Source organism: Tachypleus tridentatus, chromosome 12, assembly GCF_004210375.1.
Source record: "Tachypleus tridentatus isolate NWPU-2018 chromosome 12, ASM421037v1, whole genome shotgun sequence".
Lineage (NCBI taxonomy): Eukaryota > Metazoa > Arthropoda > Merostomata > Xiphosura > Limulidae > Tachypleus > Tachypleus tridentatus.
In genome coordinates, this window is record NC_134836.1 from 88440986 (window position 1) to 88460994 (window position 20009).

General features: G+C 32.4%; 1 pseudogene across 1 annotated transcript in view; it reads left to right on the forward strand.

The window, feature by feature from the left end:
- LOC143233929 (5-hydroxytryptamine receptor pseudogene) overlaps nucleotides 1-20009 on the forward strand; it is a 126882-nt pseudogene that overhangs the window by 64041 nt on the left and 42832 nt on the right. The window lies entirely within an intron of this gene.

Here is a 20009-nt window from a genome sequence, read left to right on the forward strand (position 1 = left end):
GGAGTAAAGTGTGCGTTGAAGGTTATCCAGACATGATGGTAGTAACAAAGTGAAGGTTTTCAGGGTCGTTGAGCCCGAACCTGCGAGACTAAACTTGATACAACAGCTCAGATAACATGAACGGACATCCTAACAAGTTGCTTTTTTTCCAGCAAGGATCTCCTCTTAAATTATTTATAGAAGTAACTAAAAATTTTGGAGGAGTTTAATCGGTACATTAAGGATCCCACTGCAGAACGTGAGTATTTACTACACAAGGGAAAATTTACTTCCTCTTTCTTGTCTCGCCTTTCTCTCAAGCCTTTCATTTTTATTAAAAACAAACCAAAATATACAAAACATGAAGAAGTTGTAAAAAATATTATTTAACTAATACTGATACCAAATTAAGCTAATTATATGGTTATTCTGTTAAGATTTGATACTGAGATTATTATAATGATAATCCTTAGTATATATGAACGATCTATATCAACTGAAAAACAAAACCAAAAACTACAAAAATATGTACTGATTCAGACAACGCGGGAATTAGTACTACTAATAATAAAATTATCATTTCACTCTATGAATTTTAAAGTTTCCCGATTCGAAGATTCATAAAAACAATGATCAATACCAACTGTACTGAACAGAATTTAATCAAATACCCATCGAACATTCTTAAACATTCCTTAACTGTAAATGTTCTCCAGGAGGCAGTTTTGAATTTATAAGTCAAATTAAATGTCCGCATCTTCTATAATTGGTGTATTTTAACTTATTTTTGATATGGAATCACATTTTTGCATCAACATCACTAGATGACACTATTAGATATTTTTCTGACTTTTTCAGATACAGCCTTGACTAAAATATTTGCATAATTTATAACAAACAATATCATTAAGATAAAATATAAATAAACTTAGCGCTGTAAAGTTGAGAAATGTGTGTTATATTAAACATCTGCATACGCAATTTATATAATGAGAAGGTCCTACTGGCATCATCAACGATTTATTAGAACAACAAACAACTTTATCAGATACCTGTATAAAGAGGTAAAATAAAACCATAACAAATATAATGACAAAGTATAACATCAAACTATTATAAATAGCATTTATAACCTTATATCAGTTCATATTAAATATTCAGTACTTGGTTTGTCCATCTTGTACCTTCCCAAAGCGACTTGGCATGCTGTTAATGAGGTTATTGACGTAATCACACGGTTATTTCATACCAATTTGTCACTAAAGGCGCTGATACTCAACTGCAGTAGTTGCTTGTGGGTTATGGTTAGTAATTTTCCGGTTCAGGTCTGCCCAACAATTTTTAATGGCATTACAACCTAAAGACTTTGTTGGCCATGTTTTCCTGGTCGAGATAATTTTGTACAATAGACGCTAGGTGGGAAGTGTCATCCAGCAACACAAAGTTATAGCCAGACTTTGTCCTAGCATGTAGAAAACAATACCGTCTCCTAGCATATAGAAAACAATACCGTCTCCTAGCATGTAGAAAACAATACCGTCTCCTAGCATATAGAAAACAATACCGTCTCCTAGCATATAGAAAACAATACCGTCTCCTAGCATGTAGAAAACAATACCGTCTCCTACGATGTCTGTAGAAAGCGCCATTGACACTTTCCTGGAGGATATGAAGAGCAGTTTTTCATAATGATGAATAGCTGCTCAAAGATGTAATGCACCAACTCTTGTATTTTCCCTGTGGGAAAGACAGTATTCCTTCATCTGTCCTCTGGGCAAACAACGAACATGAATCCTACCAACAGTTTTAGCAAGCTGGAAACAGGACTAATATGATAAGATAATGTGTTGCCAGTGTAATAACAGAAAGTTGGTATGTTGTCTTGCCCAAGTAATATGGTGAAGGTGATGAACTTTGGTTAATATTCGTTTGCAGGTAGCGATTATTTTAAAATGATCTTGTTTGGTCAGTTTCCTAGTTACTATTCATGTGGGTACCCTGCAATGAATGTTTTCATGCTATTTCTTTCGCTAGGTGTGGCAAGACCTCTTCCGACCTCGATGTATTAACCTGATCGAAATACGATCATCTGAGGCAGTGGCTTTTTTGAAACAACGTTTCGGATAGTCCGATGACGTTTAAGGATTTTGGATACAGTACACTGGGGTATCTCACTGTTCTGACATCTGTTAACTTCATACGATTTGGAAACAGTCGAATAATTGATGTCCTTTAACTTCTGGTATATATGAGGAAGCAACACTCTGCACCAAATACAAAGAAATTGTCCGAACAAAGAGTTGACCTTTTTCGAAACACATTATACCAAAAACACCCTTTAGACAAAGCAGGTGTGTATGTGTTTTTGGAAGAACATATGCTCAAAACAACTTTTAGAGACTAAAATAAAAACTTGTAAATGTCTTTTCGATAATACGCTACCTTCTCTGTTACTATCAGAGGATTAACTCAAAAATTATTACTGTCTACATGCATGGAATACTGTTTGCATAGGTCCAAGATTGTATGTGTTCCTTAAATTAACGTATTTATCAAATGGTGTTTTATTCAATGAACTTGATAGTATCTCTGAGCTTTATATTAACTTCTTTGATTAATGTTGTTCGTAGCTTTTCATTAAAAAAATAATATGCTATTTTATTTCTTTAAACTTTAATATGTTAGCATGTTTCTGAACCATTTGAGGTTAATTTGACGAATATGTTACAAGAAACGAATCTATGAACAAAATGACGGCACTAAATTACTTTATATAAGAATTCAGAATTCAGGTTGTGGTTTTAAAAAATACGAGTTGTTTTTAATAAAAATGTCTAAATAGTGTGAACATGACGCATAGATTTTAGATTTAATGAGCAATAATTAAATGAGAAATAATTAAAACACAATTATGTTTTGATAAAAATAATTATTAAATCATTCAAGGACCGGAATAGCACTCGACTCGTAATCTGAGGGTCGCGGTTTCGAATCCTCGTTACACCAAACATGCTCGCCCTTTCAGCCGTGGGGGTGTTATAATGTAACGGTCAACCCTACTATTCGTTGGTAAAAGAGTAACTTCCTTCTCTCTAGTGTGTGTGTGTGTGTGTGTGTATTTTCTTATAGCAAAGCCACATGGGGCTATCTGCTGAGCCCACCGAGGGGAATCGAACCCCTGATTTTAGCGTTGTAAATCCGTAAACATATCGCTGTACTAGCGGGGGCCTTCTCTCTACTCTTATACTGCTAAATTAAGAACGGCTGGTGCAGATAGTTCTCGTGTAGCTTTGCGCGAAATTCAAATCATTCAACCTAGAAGTTGTTAGTACACGACTTTATCAGTTTTGTACGAAAAGCAAAGGAACTTTTAAACTGTGCGACGATCATGTTCCCATCCTGGAACCAGCGGTAAGTCTGCGGATTTACAACACTAAAATTAGGACTTTGATTTCCTCCGTGAATACAGCAGATAGCCAGATGTAACTTTGCAAATAGAAACACACACACATGCACGCGATGATCATGGTATATTTTAAATCAACTTTTAAAAATCGGCAATGTATTAGAATGGTGTAAAACTTAGCACATCGCCCAGTTTTTCACATTCTTTTTTCGGAATAATTGTCTTGTAGGTGTAAATGTGATTCATGTATGATGCAATATTAACCAATATTAATATCAGTAGCTGAATAGACTGTCTAAGCTGTTTATTTTTGATTTTTTGCTATAATTAAAAGTTCTTACTGATAGTCAATTTAGCTGATTATCTGGTATAACATGCATGTGATACCATGGTCAAGGGTTGAGAGGTAACTCGACAGCAAAAAAACAGTCATTGTTTCTTTAAGTAGAGAATTTGACAAGAAATAGTTAAATCTAACCAGTTTACCATAAGCTACTGGTTTCAAATATATATATATAGATACAGACTTTGTGGAGTAGCAGAAAGTTAGGGGTAGGAAGAAAGCTTTTACAACAGTTGACAAATATGTTCTGAAACGTATTTGGCTGCAGAATTGACGAATGTCGTTCTCGGATCTCAAAATAGCATGGCAGGAAACGTCATGGATCAATGTTGTCGCATGCATTATTCGGTCACGCCTATGAACAAGAAAAACCTCTCCTCACTAACAAGATGAGACTCCAATGAGGCAAAGGGCATGTTGACTGGATTAAAGCAATATGGAGCAACGGGATCTTCATAGAGGAATCGAAGCTCAACATTGCACACATCTGATGGGAAGCACTTTATACTACGCCTATGTGGAGAAATATTTAATCTAATGTGTTTTAATGCAACTGTGAAGCACCCAAAGAGCCAGGTTATATGGGTATCCATCTGTGGTTAGGGTGTGGAAAAGCTGAATTTTATAAAATACACCGCCAATGTCGACAAGTACATCGATATTCTCGACTCTAATTATAGCCAATAATTCGCGATCACTTTGGTGGAGCTGACGTGTGCATATTCTAGATCGACACTGCTCCATGCACCACACGTGTACTGAAAAGGTTTAATTTCATTGCTTAGGGTGAAGGGGGAGGATCAAGACACTACATTGACCAGACGACAGTCCAGATCTCAACCTTTTCATAAACTACTGAAAGGTAATGGGTAATAAAGTGCGAGAGGAAAAATCGGGAAGCACTTTGGAACTATAAGAAGACTTAGACCGCACTTGGTATCATGAACACACTCCTGCTTACATTCAGTACATTATATACTGCGGAGATTTAAAGCTGTCATTAGGGCTAAAGTGTGCATCGTCAAATATTAATACAAGAAGGGGGATCTGTGACTACTTTTTATCAAATGCGTAAAGGGTGTTACTTCTAAGTCATGCTTACCTTGCTCAGAGAATATTTTCATACTTGCGAATTATTTGTTGATCTTCTACTGTAATACCGTTTGTCACGGTTGGTTTATTGGTAAAGATACGAATGAGTGTATGGATGACTGAAATACGAGTTAGATTACCACATAATGTTCATAACCGTTTTACGCTAGCTTTGACACTTTCACAATGCATGATCTCGTACATGAGCCAAGAAAAGTATGAAAATAACTAGTTGATGTAATATTTTTTGTCCCCTGGGCTTACTTGGTCATGTTCACGTTTCCAATATATATGATCCCCGCTAGTACAGCGGTATGTCTTCGGATTTACAAGGCTGTAATCAGGGGTTCGATTCCCCTCGGTGGGCTGAGCAGATAGCCCGAGGTGGATTTACTATAAGAAAACAAACAAACCAATATATATTTATTACTCCAACCTGTATAAATTCATGTGTATTTCGTTACTTCTTGGGTCAATTACATGAAAAAAATAATGCGAAAATATCTAGGTGGAAAAAATGCGAGGTGGATTTACTATAAGAAAACAAACAAACCAATATATATTTATTACTCCAACCTGTATAAATTCATGTGTATTTCGTTACTTCTTGGGTCAATTACATGAAAAAAATAATGCGAAAATATCTGTTTCATAAAATAATTATTTTTGTCCTTACATTTGCCATATAATATTTATTTTTCAAAGAATATTTGTTTTTAATACATTGTGTAGTTAACTTACGTTATTCACACAAGGAACAAAATGTTTCTTAAGGATATGCTTAAGTTTTAGTAGTTTTTAAATACTTTCAATATTCCATCCTTTCAATGGAAACTTCAGAATATCCGAATCCTACATAATATTTTAAATCTTTCATAAGACAATTCCAAATGTGTCCTGATTTTTACAGACTTTTTCAAAAAAGACATAAGATTATTCGATCTCTCTCTATGGTCCTCAAATAAGATTTCTAGTATCGCTATGCAATCACATTGATTTTGACATAAACCATCAATTTTACAAAGTAGGTTGGTTATTATAACTTTTAGTTTTTATAGTGTTTACTGACTGCAGATAACGTTATCATAGCTATTGTTTCATCTTTATAGACTTTGCATTACTTGCTCTTATTTATCTAAAACCTTTTGCTTTCACTGTATACTATCATATTATTTACTTTTCTGGTTGTTCCGTGTTCTTATTCTTTCTTGATATCCGTTTCTCCGACAGGAAGCTTTGTCTTACTATATTATTTTTAGAGGACATTATATAAAATTGAAATCATAAGTTACATTGGGAGAGTGTTAGAGTTCAGACTTATGAAGTACATAATAAGAAAACTTAAGACAATATACTTCTGAAAAACGATTTACTATATCAAGTTTATATATTAATAATAACTGAAGTTCAAAAGTCAAATTAATTCATAAAACAGCATCAAAAACATTTCCTTGTGTTCTTGTTTTATGCTAAATATATTTTCTTAAATAACTTAAAAATTCTGTTATAATTTGACAAAAAACAAACAAACCAAGAGAAGGGCTATTACCAATTACAAATAGGCGGTGCACATTTTTTTGCTAAACATGAACATTGTGAGAGAAATAATTAAACCAAATTATAACAAAATATATAAATCCAAAGTTTTTATGTATAAAATCAATATTTGGCGTAAAAATTATGTTAAGTATTTTTAACTTCTTCGTGGATAACGAATTGACTATAACGTTTTTACACTTAGGTAAGTAATCTTCAAGCCTTCATTCAACTGGAAATACTAGTTTCAACAAAAATAACATCTATAATACATGAATACTCTGATGTCTCCTTTAAACATTATGTCGGTTTAGTTTGTTTTGAATTTCGCACAAAGCTACAGGAGGGCTATCTGCTCTAGGCGTCCCAAATTTAGCAGGTTAATTTTGTTAATCTAAAAATGATCTAAGAAGGTCGAAACGTTGTTCTGTACTTTATTTTAATAAAAGTGCTAATACCTCTACCAGCCGTCTTGAGAATACATTTCTACTCCAAGTGGGTTTCTAATCATCGCGAATATCATTGTCTTCCTCTGCAAACTAATCTCTAGCAATAAGAACGAGATGGAAACTAAGTATTTAAGAATATATACCGTCAATAACAATTTACAAGTATTCTCTCTATGTGATTTGTTCTTCTGTATCCCAACTGTCACACAGTGGCATAGCGTTAAATTTAAGACTTATAACGCTAAAAAACGTGTTTGGTTACCCGTGGAAAATGCAGCACAGGTAGCTGTTTGTGTAATTTGCACTTAACAAGAAATTAACAAACAAAGAAACTGAACCTAAACCCTAACATGAGAACGTTATCCACCCATTACATTAAAGTCAGAGGTTTCAAGTTTGGGAAGTAGAAATACGCAATAGAGCGCTTCATCTGTTTCTATTTATAATTTCAGTCGGTACAGAAATGGTTGAAAGGCCATTCCTCAAACCTTTCAGTTATTCATTCTATATGATTTTTCTTGTAACAGTGAATTATATTTAGATTCGATATAAGCTGTTTCTGGACAAGTAGTTAGCTGTCATATGATTTTCTGCACAGCATAAACAACTGTAGATAATCTAATCTGGATTACTTCTGTAAGACCATTAGAGAGGAATCGAACGTACGTTGCATTTTACCAGCCTGTACAATAATTTTCCTTGCACTTTCACCACCAATTTGTAACCACATTTTTTAAAGTAAAAAACGTATTCCATTTAGACTGTCACTGTTCATAAAACCTGCACAAATAATGTCTTTCATAAAACTCGTAGACATAACTATGTTTCAAAAACCTCTTTAAAAATGGAAATATTCTTTATTTTAGCCATATTCTTTCTGAATGATTATGTTTTGGCTAAAATTATGCCTTTGTATGGTCAACCTATTTTACATATGCAAATAAATGGAGTGTTCTACAAAAATGTAAAGGAAAGGAGGTCCTAGTTAGGAGGAGAATCAGCGGAATAAGTTTCTTGAATAATTTATGATTAAACATTTCACTTTGTTTCATGTCTAATGTACCAAAGTTTAATTGACACCACATTATTGTAACAAACATTGCAGATGAGACCACTAATCTACCACCCCGTCATGAATGACAAGTTAGAAGAAACAAAATCAACAGGTTATCCTAACTGAACAATATCCAAATAAAGTAATGTTGCTCTACTAACATTCCCATGCAGCTTTTTATCACTTTCAATTCAAATATTGTCTAGGTAACAAGGTCATATAATTTATATATATTAAAAATGTATGATTTTGACTTACATTTCTGAATGTTTAAATATGATACAAACGTTTCCAATAAGCCTCCTTATATTATCCAGTGAAATTTTCTTTATACGTTACTAATATTTACGATTTATGCGTCTATTGAATTAACTTTCCGAGTTGTCTGTGCTATTTTTTAATCAAACATAATATGTAAAGTAATGTTTATCATATATTATGGACTACCTTCAAAATGTGATATGTGTAAATTATAAATAACTTTGGTTTGTTTGGAAGTTCGAACAAAGCTACACGAGGATTATTTGCATTTGCTGTTTCTAATTTTGCAAAGAAAAACGAGAAGAAGGGTAGCTCATCATCCTCATCCACCAACTATTGAGCTAAAATTTTACCAACGAATAGCGGAACTGACCATCACGTTATAACACCTCCATGGCTGAAAGGGTGAGCATTTTTGGGGATCGGGGAAGTAGAGAGCCCTGACCGCCTGAACATGCCAGGCTCTATAAAAAAAATTGAACATGTAATATAACATTATTATGTTACCGCATTTGAAAAGAGGTTAGTCAAGAGAAGCTAACCAGTTACGAGATTAGTTGTTTTATAAGGTAATATTTGTTTTAATAACAATAGTCAAATGCACCAGGGGTGAATTACATTACCCTCTGTATCAATACTATATATTGTGGTCTGAAACACACGTTTGTACTCCAAACGTATTTCCTGCATAAAAACATGAAATTGGGTTACTGGATATATATTTCTGTATTTTTAGTAGTAAAAGTTGTGGTCAAGTCAAATCACTTCTTTCAACTCGCCGTAACGCAGTTGTTTAAAAATAACCAAAAGAAAATGCTACACGCACAATCGGAATCAAAAACGTATTAATATATATGAAAACAAAGAATACACTTATCATACCATAGGAGTTATTCACATTATGTATTCGGTATTTGTCAGTTGTTTAAATAATAAACAAACTATTAACACTCGGTTTCTAGTGCTTTATATCCACAGACATACCGTTGTGCCACTGGAGGACAAAACGTTTTGTAATCAAAGTATTTAATTTCTCCTGACTTTGATAATCTAATTTATTCCTTATTTTTTGTAGGTCTAATGATGTGTTTATTATGGCATCTTTACCATGGGTCTTTTAAAAATATCCTCAATAAGTTAAACACGTAAAGTAAAAAAGGAAAAGAGTGAATAATCTGTAATAAAGTGCAAGAGAAAAAATCGAGAAGCACTTTGGAACTATAGGAAGTTTGTTTGTTTGTTTCTGGAATTTCGCGCAAAGCTACACGAGGGCTATCTACGCTAGCCTAACCTAATTTAGCAGTGTAAGACTAAAGGTAAGGCAACTAGTCATCGCCACCCCCCTCCAACTTTGGGACTGCCCTTTACCAACGAATAGTGGGATTAACCGTCACTTTATAACGTCCTGAACATGTATGGGGCGACGGGGATTCGAACCTGCGACCCTCAGATTACGAGTCGAACGCCTTAAGCCACGTGGCCATGCGGGCCCTTTAGGAAGTACTAGTCTGCACTTGGCATCGTAAACACACTTCTACTTACATTCAGAACATTATATACTGAGGAGATTCAAAGCAGGTTAATAAGTGATGGAAGCTAATATAATTATGGCTGGTCAGTTATTGGAATCAAAGAGTTGTCAGAGAGTGGACTAGCACTCACTATGTAGGGATGGTACTTATGTCCGTATTAAAAACAATATAAAGAGTCGTCTCGGTTTATTTCTCTACTAGTCATCGGGAGCCAGATATAAAGAGCTATCTGGCATGATCGTTCTATCTCCGAAAAATGTGCCTCTCTTCAGCTATCCAGAACGTCCAAAAGTAAAAGAAAAACGTTGAAAACCTCAACCAAGGTTTCTTATTTTCATTCATCATATATTAGGCTTAAAGCCTACCTAGTTTTAGTAGTAACTATAATTTTATTAGCATTTGATAGAGGAAAACAGGAATTTTTACTCTATGCAAAATGTTTTGGCAAAAAAGAAAAAAATCATAATTGTAGTATAAATCATGTTACCCCTTGAAACTAGATTTTTCTCTGATATTTGGTGTTCCTTTAAAAAAAGTCCTCATAGGTTGAAACAAGAATACCCAGTTAATAACAAATGAACACTAGTGTGTCTCAGAACGACTGGTATGGATATTAACACTTCTAATACTGAGATACATTTTTATTTCAAGTGGGTTTCTCATCATCAAGATGAACATTAGATGATTGTAACATTTAGAATTTAGAAAAGTCAATGCTTTGTTCACTATACAGCTGGTGTTTTTAGGAAACCAATCTAATTACTTCTACGTAGCTGAGCTAATCTCAACCAAACTTTACGGGATGATAGCCTGGAACAAATGGCATATTAAAGGGGATAAAACCCCTCCATTCCATTATTCATGTTTTTACTAAAATTGAAGAAAACGATATTACAAATGCCCATGTTATTCAACTAAATCTTTTGCTTCAGTTATAGGTTTATAATTATTTTAAAGTTTAAAAAGAAAAGGTTATCAGAAGCTAGATACGAAAAGCAACATGAAACTTCTATTTCCAGCGGTCCATAAAGTTCAAAAGTCGAAAACCGACGAATAGCCAAAACCATTATTTCCTATTTTCGTCCTCATTATCTTTCTCCAACAAGACTAGTTCTATCAACAACCATATCTTTCTCAATATTTCATATAACAAAACAGTATTCACATTCTTTGAGTATTGTTATTATATGGAAAATTTATGAAACCTTACAACGCATTCTATATCCTAGCGACTCTCATATGCAAGATAGAGAAGGATGTGGATATATCACTTGATCAGCTAATTACTGGCTTCCTCACTGGCAAGACAAAAATAACCAGAACTTCCAGTCATTACATGTTACTCTTCTAAATATACAAGCCTGGCATGGCTAGGTGGGTTAAGGCGTGCGACTCGTAATCTGAGGGTCGCGGGTTCGCATCCCCGTCGCATCTAACATGCTTGCCCTTTCAGCCGTGGGAGCGTTATAATGTAACGGTCAATCCCACTATTCGTTGGTAAAAGAGTAGCCCAAGAGTTGGCGGTGGGTGGTGTTGACTAGTTGCCTTCCCTCTAGTTTTACACTGCTAAATTAGGGACGGCTAGCGTAGATAGCCCTCGAGTAGTTTTGCGCGAAATTCAAAAAACAAACAAACACTATAAAGATCTCCGTTTTTATGGACATGCGAGTCTGTATTAAACAGTTATCCAGGTTTTTTGTTAAAAAGAATTTTTTTATTGTTCTTCTCTTCATCAGTTTTGTACATGAATATTTTAAACAAATTACACACAAAACTCTATATAAAATATTAACAGTACCATGGTGGGTACAACACAAATAGCCCATTGTGTTGTTTTACGTTTAACAACATACAGACAAAAACAAAGTCTGACGAGGTCGTTCACTTATGTGTTGCATAAGTCGCAGCCCAAGTTGCAAATGCTAAAAAATCGCAAAACTAGATGGGTATTTACGCATCATTTACAGTCTTTGACGTTTGTTGCATTTTTTTAATTAAGTGTTCGTCTGTACAGGATGTAAGGAACACAAAATCGGATTTCATATTCCAACAAAAAATGAAAACAATATTAGAAGTATGAATTACTTAGTTTCCTTGAGAGCTCGTGACGCCGTGAGGATTTAGTTTTTTTGTTGTTTGTGTTTGAAACAATCCTGAAGGATTACCTAGCGGGGTACAATATTCGATAGGATATAATCGTTTTTTCACAACATTTGAAAAGCAGTTTTCTGATGCTACAAGATTACATTATGTGTCATCTTTGAAAACCCGTTTAATAAAGAAAAAACGAATACTATTATCCTTCTCAAGAACGCTTTATATTTAGTTCAAGAAAAAAAGAAAAACATATTACACAAATATTCGTACCTTTGAAAGCGTGTGTCATAAATTTAATTAACCTATAAAGGCCTACGTTATACAAGGTATGTTTGTTCTAAGAATAATTATAAAAAAAATTGAAACTGAAAATATTAAAGAAGGATAATGTCTTATTTGGATTTGTTTGTTATATGTAATAGTAATGATTTACTGAAACAGTATATAGAGACTACGTGGTTTACAAATCCGTACCGATAATGTTTGACTTCGATTTTTTGATATATCTATTTAATACTATTAAAACGTCGTTAAAAACACGTAAAATAATATTAAGCTAGGTGAGAAACATCTACAAAGCAAAAGAAAATCTCTTTTACTACTTACCTTCGAAAAATCTGGATCTGAATTATATTTGTTTTGTCAGTTATTTTACAAAATCAAAGACGAAACAAAACAGTTGATTTATAACAATGATAAGTAGTAATTGTTATTTTAGCGCGTTATGGTAAGCAAAGGTAATAATTGTTATTCTATGACATGTTAATTTATTTTCGCACTTTGATAGTGTTCCTCGTTATCTTAAAAGTGTGCATGTAACAAACATGTCAATATAAGTATCTGATTTAAACTTATAACATTTTTATCATTCATAATTCATCAGGTTGATAAAGTCGCTTGATAAAAACATTATTTCGGAACTCAGTCTCTGATCACCCGTCTTTTGTTAAACTTCTGTTGAAGTGTTTGAATATTATGCTGAAAGTACAAGAGCTTTTATGTGTATTTTCAAATGAAAAGTATTATTATAAGATAACTTATGTAATTTTCGTTTTCTTGAAGTTAGTATGTTATATAAGGCTAATATCGCTTGTTTTCCTGATGTTCTACTGATGACCGTAACTCGTCCTTTTGAATGCTATTAGTAAGGCGACTTGTGTGAGTGAAGCATCATAATCTTCGATGCTATTCTAATAACGTCACTTCTATGAAGTCCAAGTAACCCCAGACATGAAGATGTGACTTGTCTAACAGTTGTAAAATATGATCTTTTCTCTTAGTTCGTTCTATTTTATCCTTCCATAAAAGGGCACGCTTCATAGAGATTTTACTTTTGTTTTTGAACAAAACAGCGTCTGTCTCTATCGTCCTTTCATACCTGAAGGCCTCCTGATAAAGTCTCTTCAAAAAGTTCCTGGGCCATTAATCAGTGTCGGCTATAAACGGCGCTCTTTCCTCGATTCAAGAAGTTTGGGAGAGAAAAAAGATAAGATATGGTACTTTAAAAGTATATGAGCTCTCGCTGACTTCTAACAATATAAATTGGATAAAAGAAGAATATCATAAAATATTTCTCGCTTTTCCTTTTTTTACGCTTTGGTAAATTTCAGAGTAATTTTGAGGGTTCGAAGAATTAGTAGAAATATGAAATATTACATGAGAAGATTTCTTGTAAGTGTCTTAAAAATAATTTTCTACAGAGAAGTTTATATAACACATATAATATTATATACAGATACTGTTCTTGAGTTATTCCTCAAATGTATAAATAGAGAAACATACAGCATAAAGATTCACTTTGTAAAATCTACTCAGTTTTACCTTTTCGACCAAATCGAAAGAAGTAATTTTCGATATATAACCCTTAACTGCTAGTCAACAGCACCTACCATTAACCATTATACCATTAATACCATTAATGGTATTTGACTATCAGTATTATAAGTTCTATACGTACCCAAAGTGTAAAGTGTAACGTTTTGTGTTATGATAGTAAGGGGACAATAATGATTTTGAGCCATGCTTGATTCTGTTTTTTATCGACTTTAGAATAAGTTTATACCACCGATTCTAGGTTTAAGATAGCACTAGAAGAGATGTAATAATAATAAATAATAACTTAGGTAGAGAGGCCTAAAGTAACTATACAGTTGTTTTATCTATAACATACATAATTTCTAACTTGTTACACTAAAACAAACAAAAGGTAATGAAAATTATTTCTATTATCTTCAAGTATATCTTCTTTAGTATCAACTATAACATCTGTACCAAAAGTATAGTAACTTTCCCCTCGCCCAGTATAGTTTAATTTTAGCAGTTTTAACATTATCGCATTATAAAACTTATTACTACCTCATACTATCCCACTGGAAAGTAAACAGTTATTAGTAATATTCTTTGACGCCATGTTATATCAAAATCGAAATCATAAAATAATATATCACAGTTTTATGAAGGGAAAAATCTTTTACAAAGCAGTAAAAAAAAGTGAAGCTTAAAGTTTGATAGATTTTACTTTAAGCCTGCAGCACTTTCCGCACATGTTCTCACTTTGTAAAAAAAACATATAAATTAATGGACTATGGTGAATTTCTGAAAGGAGCAAATGTGCTATTTCGCGCGTTCTAACACAAAGTAATTTGGACTTACCTTAGCGAACGAGAAGTTTGCGTGTTGCTGTTAGGAGCTAACAAAGTTTTTTTCTTTCTTCACCTGGCACTGTAGTCTTCTAGGCAAAGTTAGCTTTTATGCGACATAGGCGTATATATGTTTATCTTGCTGCTTCGAAATGTAATCGGAGCGATCAACACATACAAATATATATCGGTGTGCCCAAACTAAATATGTAGCCTGAGGGAAAAGAAATGTTGACTCTTATAACATGTAATAACAATTTCTTTGGTCACTTCTGTCTACTATATGATGGCCTTTGTTTATTTTCAATTTATCGAAAAATTCGTTTCCACTTTCTCTGTCACGGAATTATATTTTGATGTGCTCGTCGACGTATTTGTAGAAAACAGAATTTCAAGAATGAAGATTTAATTTATGAAATATAAATATACATTAATTGTTCGTGGTACCATACAATAGCCATCTGGCCTTCCCTTTATATATTTTGCATTTGTTTAAATCTTTATCAATATTTTTAGTTTTTTCGTGTTTTATAATAATGTTTTCAATGCACTTCTTCCATAATTCACACTTTTGTCTGTACAAATAACTGTCTGTTATTTTCTTTGCGTGTTTACAGCATTTAATATTTGTGTTTGTCCATAAAATTTAATATTAATCAAAAATTTCATATTAATTCACATCAATATTGCTGTGAATTCAGTTTTACTTTCCTTATTGGCGTAGCTGAAAGTCTGAGGTTTTGAAATACTAGAATTAACAAATCGATCCCTGCGGTGGATGACGTAGATAATCCATGCAGTCGTAAGCTAAACCTGATATACCTTTACCTGGTTTACTTGCAGTAATACTATTTAAACCGTTTAAGACTGGGAAACTCAGAAGATGTATACAACTCAAATGCATATTTTAGTATTAAAAATGCAGTTTTACAGCGAGGAAAGCGAACAGTCACTAGGCATTTGGTGGGTTACTTGCTAAAAATGAATTGTTTTACGAATTTCTCACAAATTTAGTCGATAATTATCAGTTCCAGCCGTTCATAATTTTAAAGTAACAAACAAGAAGATAGGCGGATAGTCAACACTACCAACCGCCAACTATTTGGCTATTTTTAACAAACAAATAATGGGATCTCATGTTATGTTCAAACGTCCCCAAGGCTTAAAGGAATAAGCATGTTCATTTATGGGATTTGAACACGTGGACTGCGGATTATAAAAAAACAACATCCAAATCATAAAGTCATGAACAAATAAAGAAGAGGATAATAGTATTTAATATTTTTTTCATTTTTTTATGTCCCAGGATTTGATTCAGGTTGTAACACATAATAAAATATTATCATTTATACGTTATAGGCGTTTTCAATTAAGTTTGAACTTATATTCTTCATGTTACTTTTAAAAATTCATAGTCAGTGTCATATGTCACCTGCTCTTGCTTAATATATCTCAACTAGTTTTCTCTTTCTTAAGTTTTGAAATATAACCATAGTAACTGTCAAGCAGCTTTTAGTGTCATGTCTATTAAAATTCAATTGCTATCGAAACTAGAATTCAACAGAAATATATTTACTGTAATAATATATTTTGATTAAACGCAGTTCTTTGCTCAGTAAAACAGAACAAGAAAAAAACAAATACATTTATTGATTCTCTCCTCAGATTTTATCAAACATTTTTCATAATTTGTGCCATATAGTTCAGTATAAATTTTGAAAAATGCCATAAAACGGATAAACCAATTTCTCTGTATTTGAATAGTAAGCTAAACAAATTTATGTAACATGGAAAGGACATATTCACTATGTGTTTGGAAACTATAGAATTTTTGTTTCTCGCCTTTCTCTTCTCAGTAATATAATCTTAACGTTGGTGTTCACTAAAGATTCGAACAGATACGTTCATAATTCAGAATGACAAGAAACCCACTTGAAGTAAATACGTATCTCAAGACAGCTGGTATCGATACTAAAACTTTTATTAAAACAAAGTAGAGAACAACGTTTCGTTTTAAACTTCAGCGGCTGAATAACTCGTAGTACAGATCAAACGTTAATGTTATAAACTTCAATAACTCGTAGTACAGATCAAACGTTAATGTTTTAAACTTCAATAACTCGTAGTACAGATCAAACGTTAATGTTTTAAACTTCAATAACTCGTAGTACAGATCAAACGTTAATGTTTTAAACTTCAATAACTCGTAATACAGATCAAACGTTAATGTTTTAAACTTCAATAACTCGTAGTACAGATTAATTATCAGTATAGTAACACCATAGTATAATCCATATATTTCAGTATATTCGTATATTTCAGTCAGTTATTTGTTGTTGTTTTCTTTTTCACTTTAGACCTTCTGCTGAACTTCATTTATCGAAATCTATTGAACTAGCCCTGAATAACCGGTTTCTGGAATGACTCCCTTGTTGAACAATCTAGATTCAGTACTAAAAAGATGTTAGGCCGGTCAGGTGCTAAGGATATTAATGTTTGATTTTGTTCAAAAATATCTGGTGATTTAAAACAATGTTTCATTTTTAAAATATTGTCTTTATTGGATAAAAATAGGAATACTTTAATCCTGCTTAGCAAGGTTAATAGCGATACATTTATTTCACAGGTACTTTGGCTGAAATAGGTTATGAAAAGTACCACTATAAGTTCAACCAAAAACCAAAACCCTACCTTCAAAATTTTCTCAGCTAAAAAATAACCCATCGTTCATCGTGATAATATTATTTTTATAGCCTCAAGATTTCAAGTTCTGAAAAGTTTCTAACTAGCCGGTCTCAAGGTAACGATCCAAAAACTATTAGCTAACACGATATTGTGTTTACTTGCTGATTCCTCATTTCTTCTCATTGATGAATAAACCTAATTAAAGTGAATAAATACCGAATAATAATAAACCACTGGTGTTAAAATAAATAAAAAATAACAAGTTAAATATCATTATACTAACTTTGCTTTCTAAATCGTTCAAATAAAATAATTTTTAAAAAGTACACTTCAATATTCAGTTTTACTTTAATTTTGTCAAATTACAACTATTGATGATAAATTATAGTAAATTCCTGATACTTTTATGCTAAAGTTTTACTTTTAAAAGCCCTAAGGATTTCACGGTTTAATCACTGTATTCATAAAGTTACTTGTGTATAATCAATGTTTGTATGTCACGTGGTCCATCCTAAATCATTGGTCGCGCCGTCTCCTAAAAGGTACCAAACGAATCGTCTCGGTCCAGAGGTTTGTACAAAGGTAAAATTCCCTTCCACCCCACCTCTTGGAAAACCCGTCTCCTAGTCTGCTGAATTCACCAATTTCTAAACAGTACCAAACGAATTGGCTCGGCCCCAAGATTTGCACAAATGTAAAACTTTTCATCCAACTCCGCGAAAATACTTTTATAGGAATTCCTGAAAGCGGATCCCTGTTTTCGCATTGATTTACATAAATAAGTAGATCTACTGATTACCATTCGTAACTTGATTAAACAAATTAAATTTACGTTATAACACCAATTAACTTGAAAAAGTGGAGAACAGTAGTTTAAGTATTACGTTTGCATTATAGAGGCCTTGTAAATATTGGCCATAGACTTATAAGTTCGCTAGTTATCCTATATTTTTAAATCAATTTTATATTCTAGGATTTGACAGGCTTCTTGAAGGACGCGTTCATATTCTTCACAGTATAGTGTTTAAATATGCTTTTAATTTGTCTAAATCTGTATATTCATCATTTAATTATGTATTTAAACTGAAATAACATAAAGTTTTACTTTAACAGCCATTTTGAACAGAGTAAACAACTTAAATACTTATAATGTTTCTAAATTATACTAAAAGCGTTATTTTTATTATAAATTAAGTATATATATATATGGACTTTAGTACTGTTTGTATAATAAGCTAGTGTTATGCATTCAGGTCTTATACATGTTAGATAACTTCACAGTTTGTTTTTCTACAAACAAGCTAATGCTGAATCAAATGACTAAGCGTAAAATAAACGTCTTCATATTGTTTTTATTCTTTCCTTTTTGCATGGAATGAGTAAATTAATGTTTTATTATAGTCGAAAACTAGCTTCCCCATAAAGGAGCAGATATTTAGTAACGCATGCTAAAGAATGAATTTTTAGGCTCAAGAATTAGTACTTCAGGGTTAATTCTTTAGGTTTTTAATTACGAAAAACAATCAATTTAGGTAAATTCAAATCTATAACAGTTTGATTCACGAATCAATCTAATAAAGCCGTAATAATCCGTATAAAAATTAAAGCTTTCGAAAAATTAACTGTTAGGATTAAAATACCTCATGGCTAAGAAAATGATCTAAAACGTCTTTTTTACATACTTCATTACGAGTGGCATGGATTGTTTCTGAAGAACCAAGTAAATTAATTACATTTAATTGATTTTTATCTCAAATTTTAAATTATTGGTTTTTAACATTTCGCAGTATTGTATTGCATACGTAAATAGCTTTCAGGGAAAATTTTTTCCTCTCATTGTATGGCTTACCTGATGAGTTCTGATACTGACGAAAGTGCTCTTAGGTGATTATTTGTGTGAAACAAAAGAAAGATATGAAATGTTACTTTATCAAAATTGTGATTTTGAATTCAAAATGGATAATTTAAGAAAAAGCGTAGGAATTATATCTACAGTTAACGTAACCTTTATTATTAATTTTAGGTTACTGGTTTCTACTCTTCCCCACCTTACGGCGTTTAAACTTTAACCTTCTAATAATGTTTCGTAGAATCGATAATGAAACTAACTTTTTACAGTATTAAGAATGTTGAATAAGTAATGTTTTAGTAAGTTATTACAATAGCTAATTCACATCAGTTCTTAGTTTGTTTAAAATTATTTTTATTTAAGTGATTCGCACTAGGTAAACATCTCTAAGCAAAATAGTCAACACAAAGTCTATAACGGAAATTGAACTTAGTAAAAATTTTCAGCAAACAAAGCAAAAGAGCCGGAAGTGAAGCTCAGTAGCATGAAAAAATATGTTACAACAAAATGAATTCAGGTGTTGTGTAAAGCTATCGTTTTGGTGTAAATTCTCAGAGATCAAATTTTCATTTCTTAAAGCATCATTTTACTGAAAAAAACTGATAAATTTAATACTTGTGAAATTATTCAACCTTTTCAAACAGACGTTAAGCTGTGTATTTTTTGTAAACAGTCTCATAGAGTATATACTGATTTTTATGATTATTTTGGTAAACATAAGAAGTTAGTATCGAGAGAGATTTAAAAATAAGGTACAGTTCTTTCGAAAATGTCAAAAACATATCCTTTAACTGAACACACTAAAGAGCAAGTGTTAATTGTTCGCACAATGTGAAAAAGTGAAGTCCACAAGTTTCATAATTGAATTTCCAAAAATAAACAGAGATTGATCGCTTTAATCTTTCAACCTTAGAATGTGGTAGCGATAATACAATCTTATAAAAAAATCCACTTTACAATTATTTCGAACACCCAGTACTACTGTTGCTGAATTTATTTAACTTTGTTACTTAGCTGTAGAAGGTATCGATACGCTTAATAGCTTAAATTATCTCTCAACAAACATTAAGAAAACAAATACAAACTC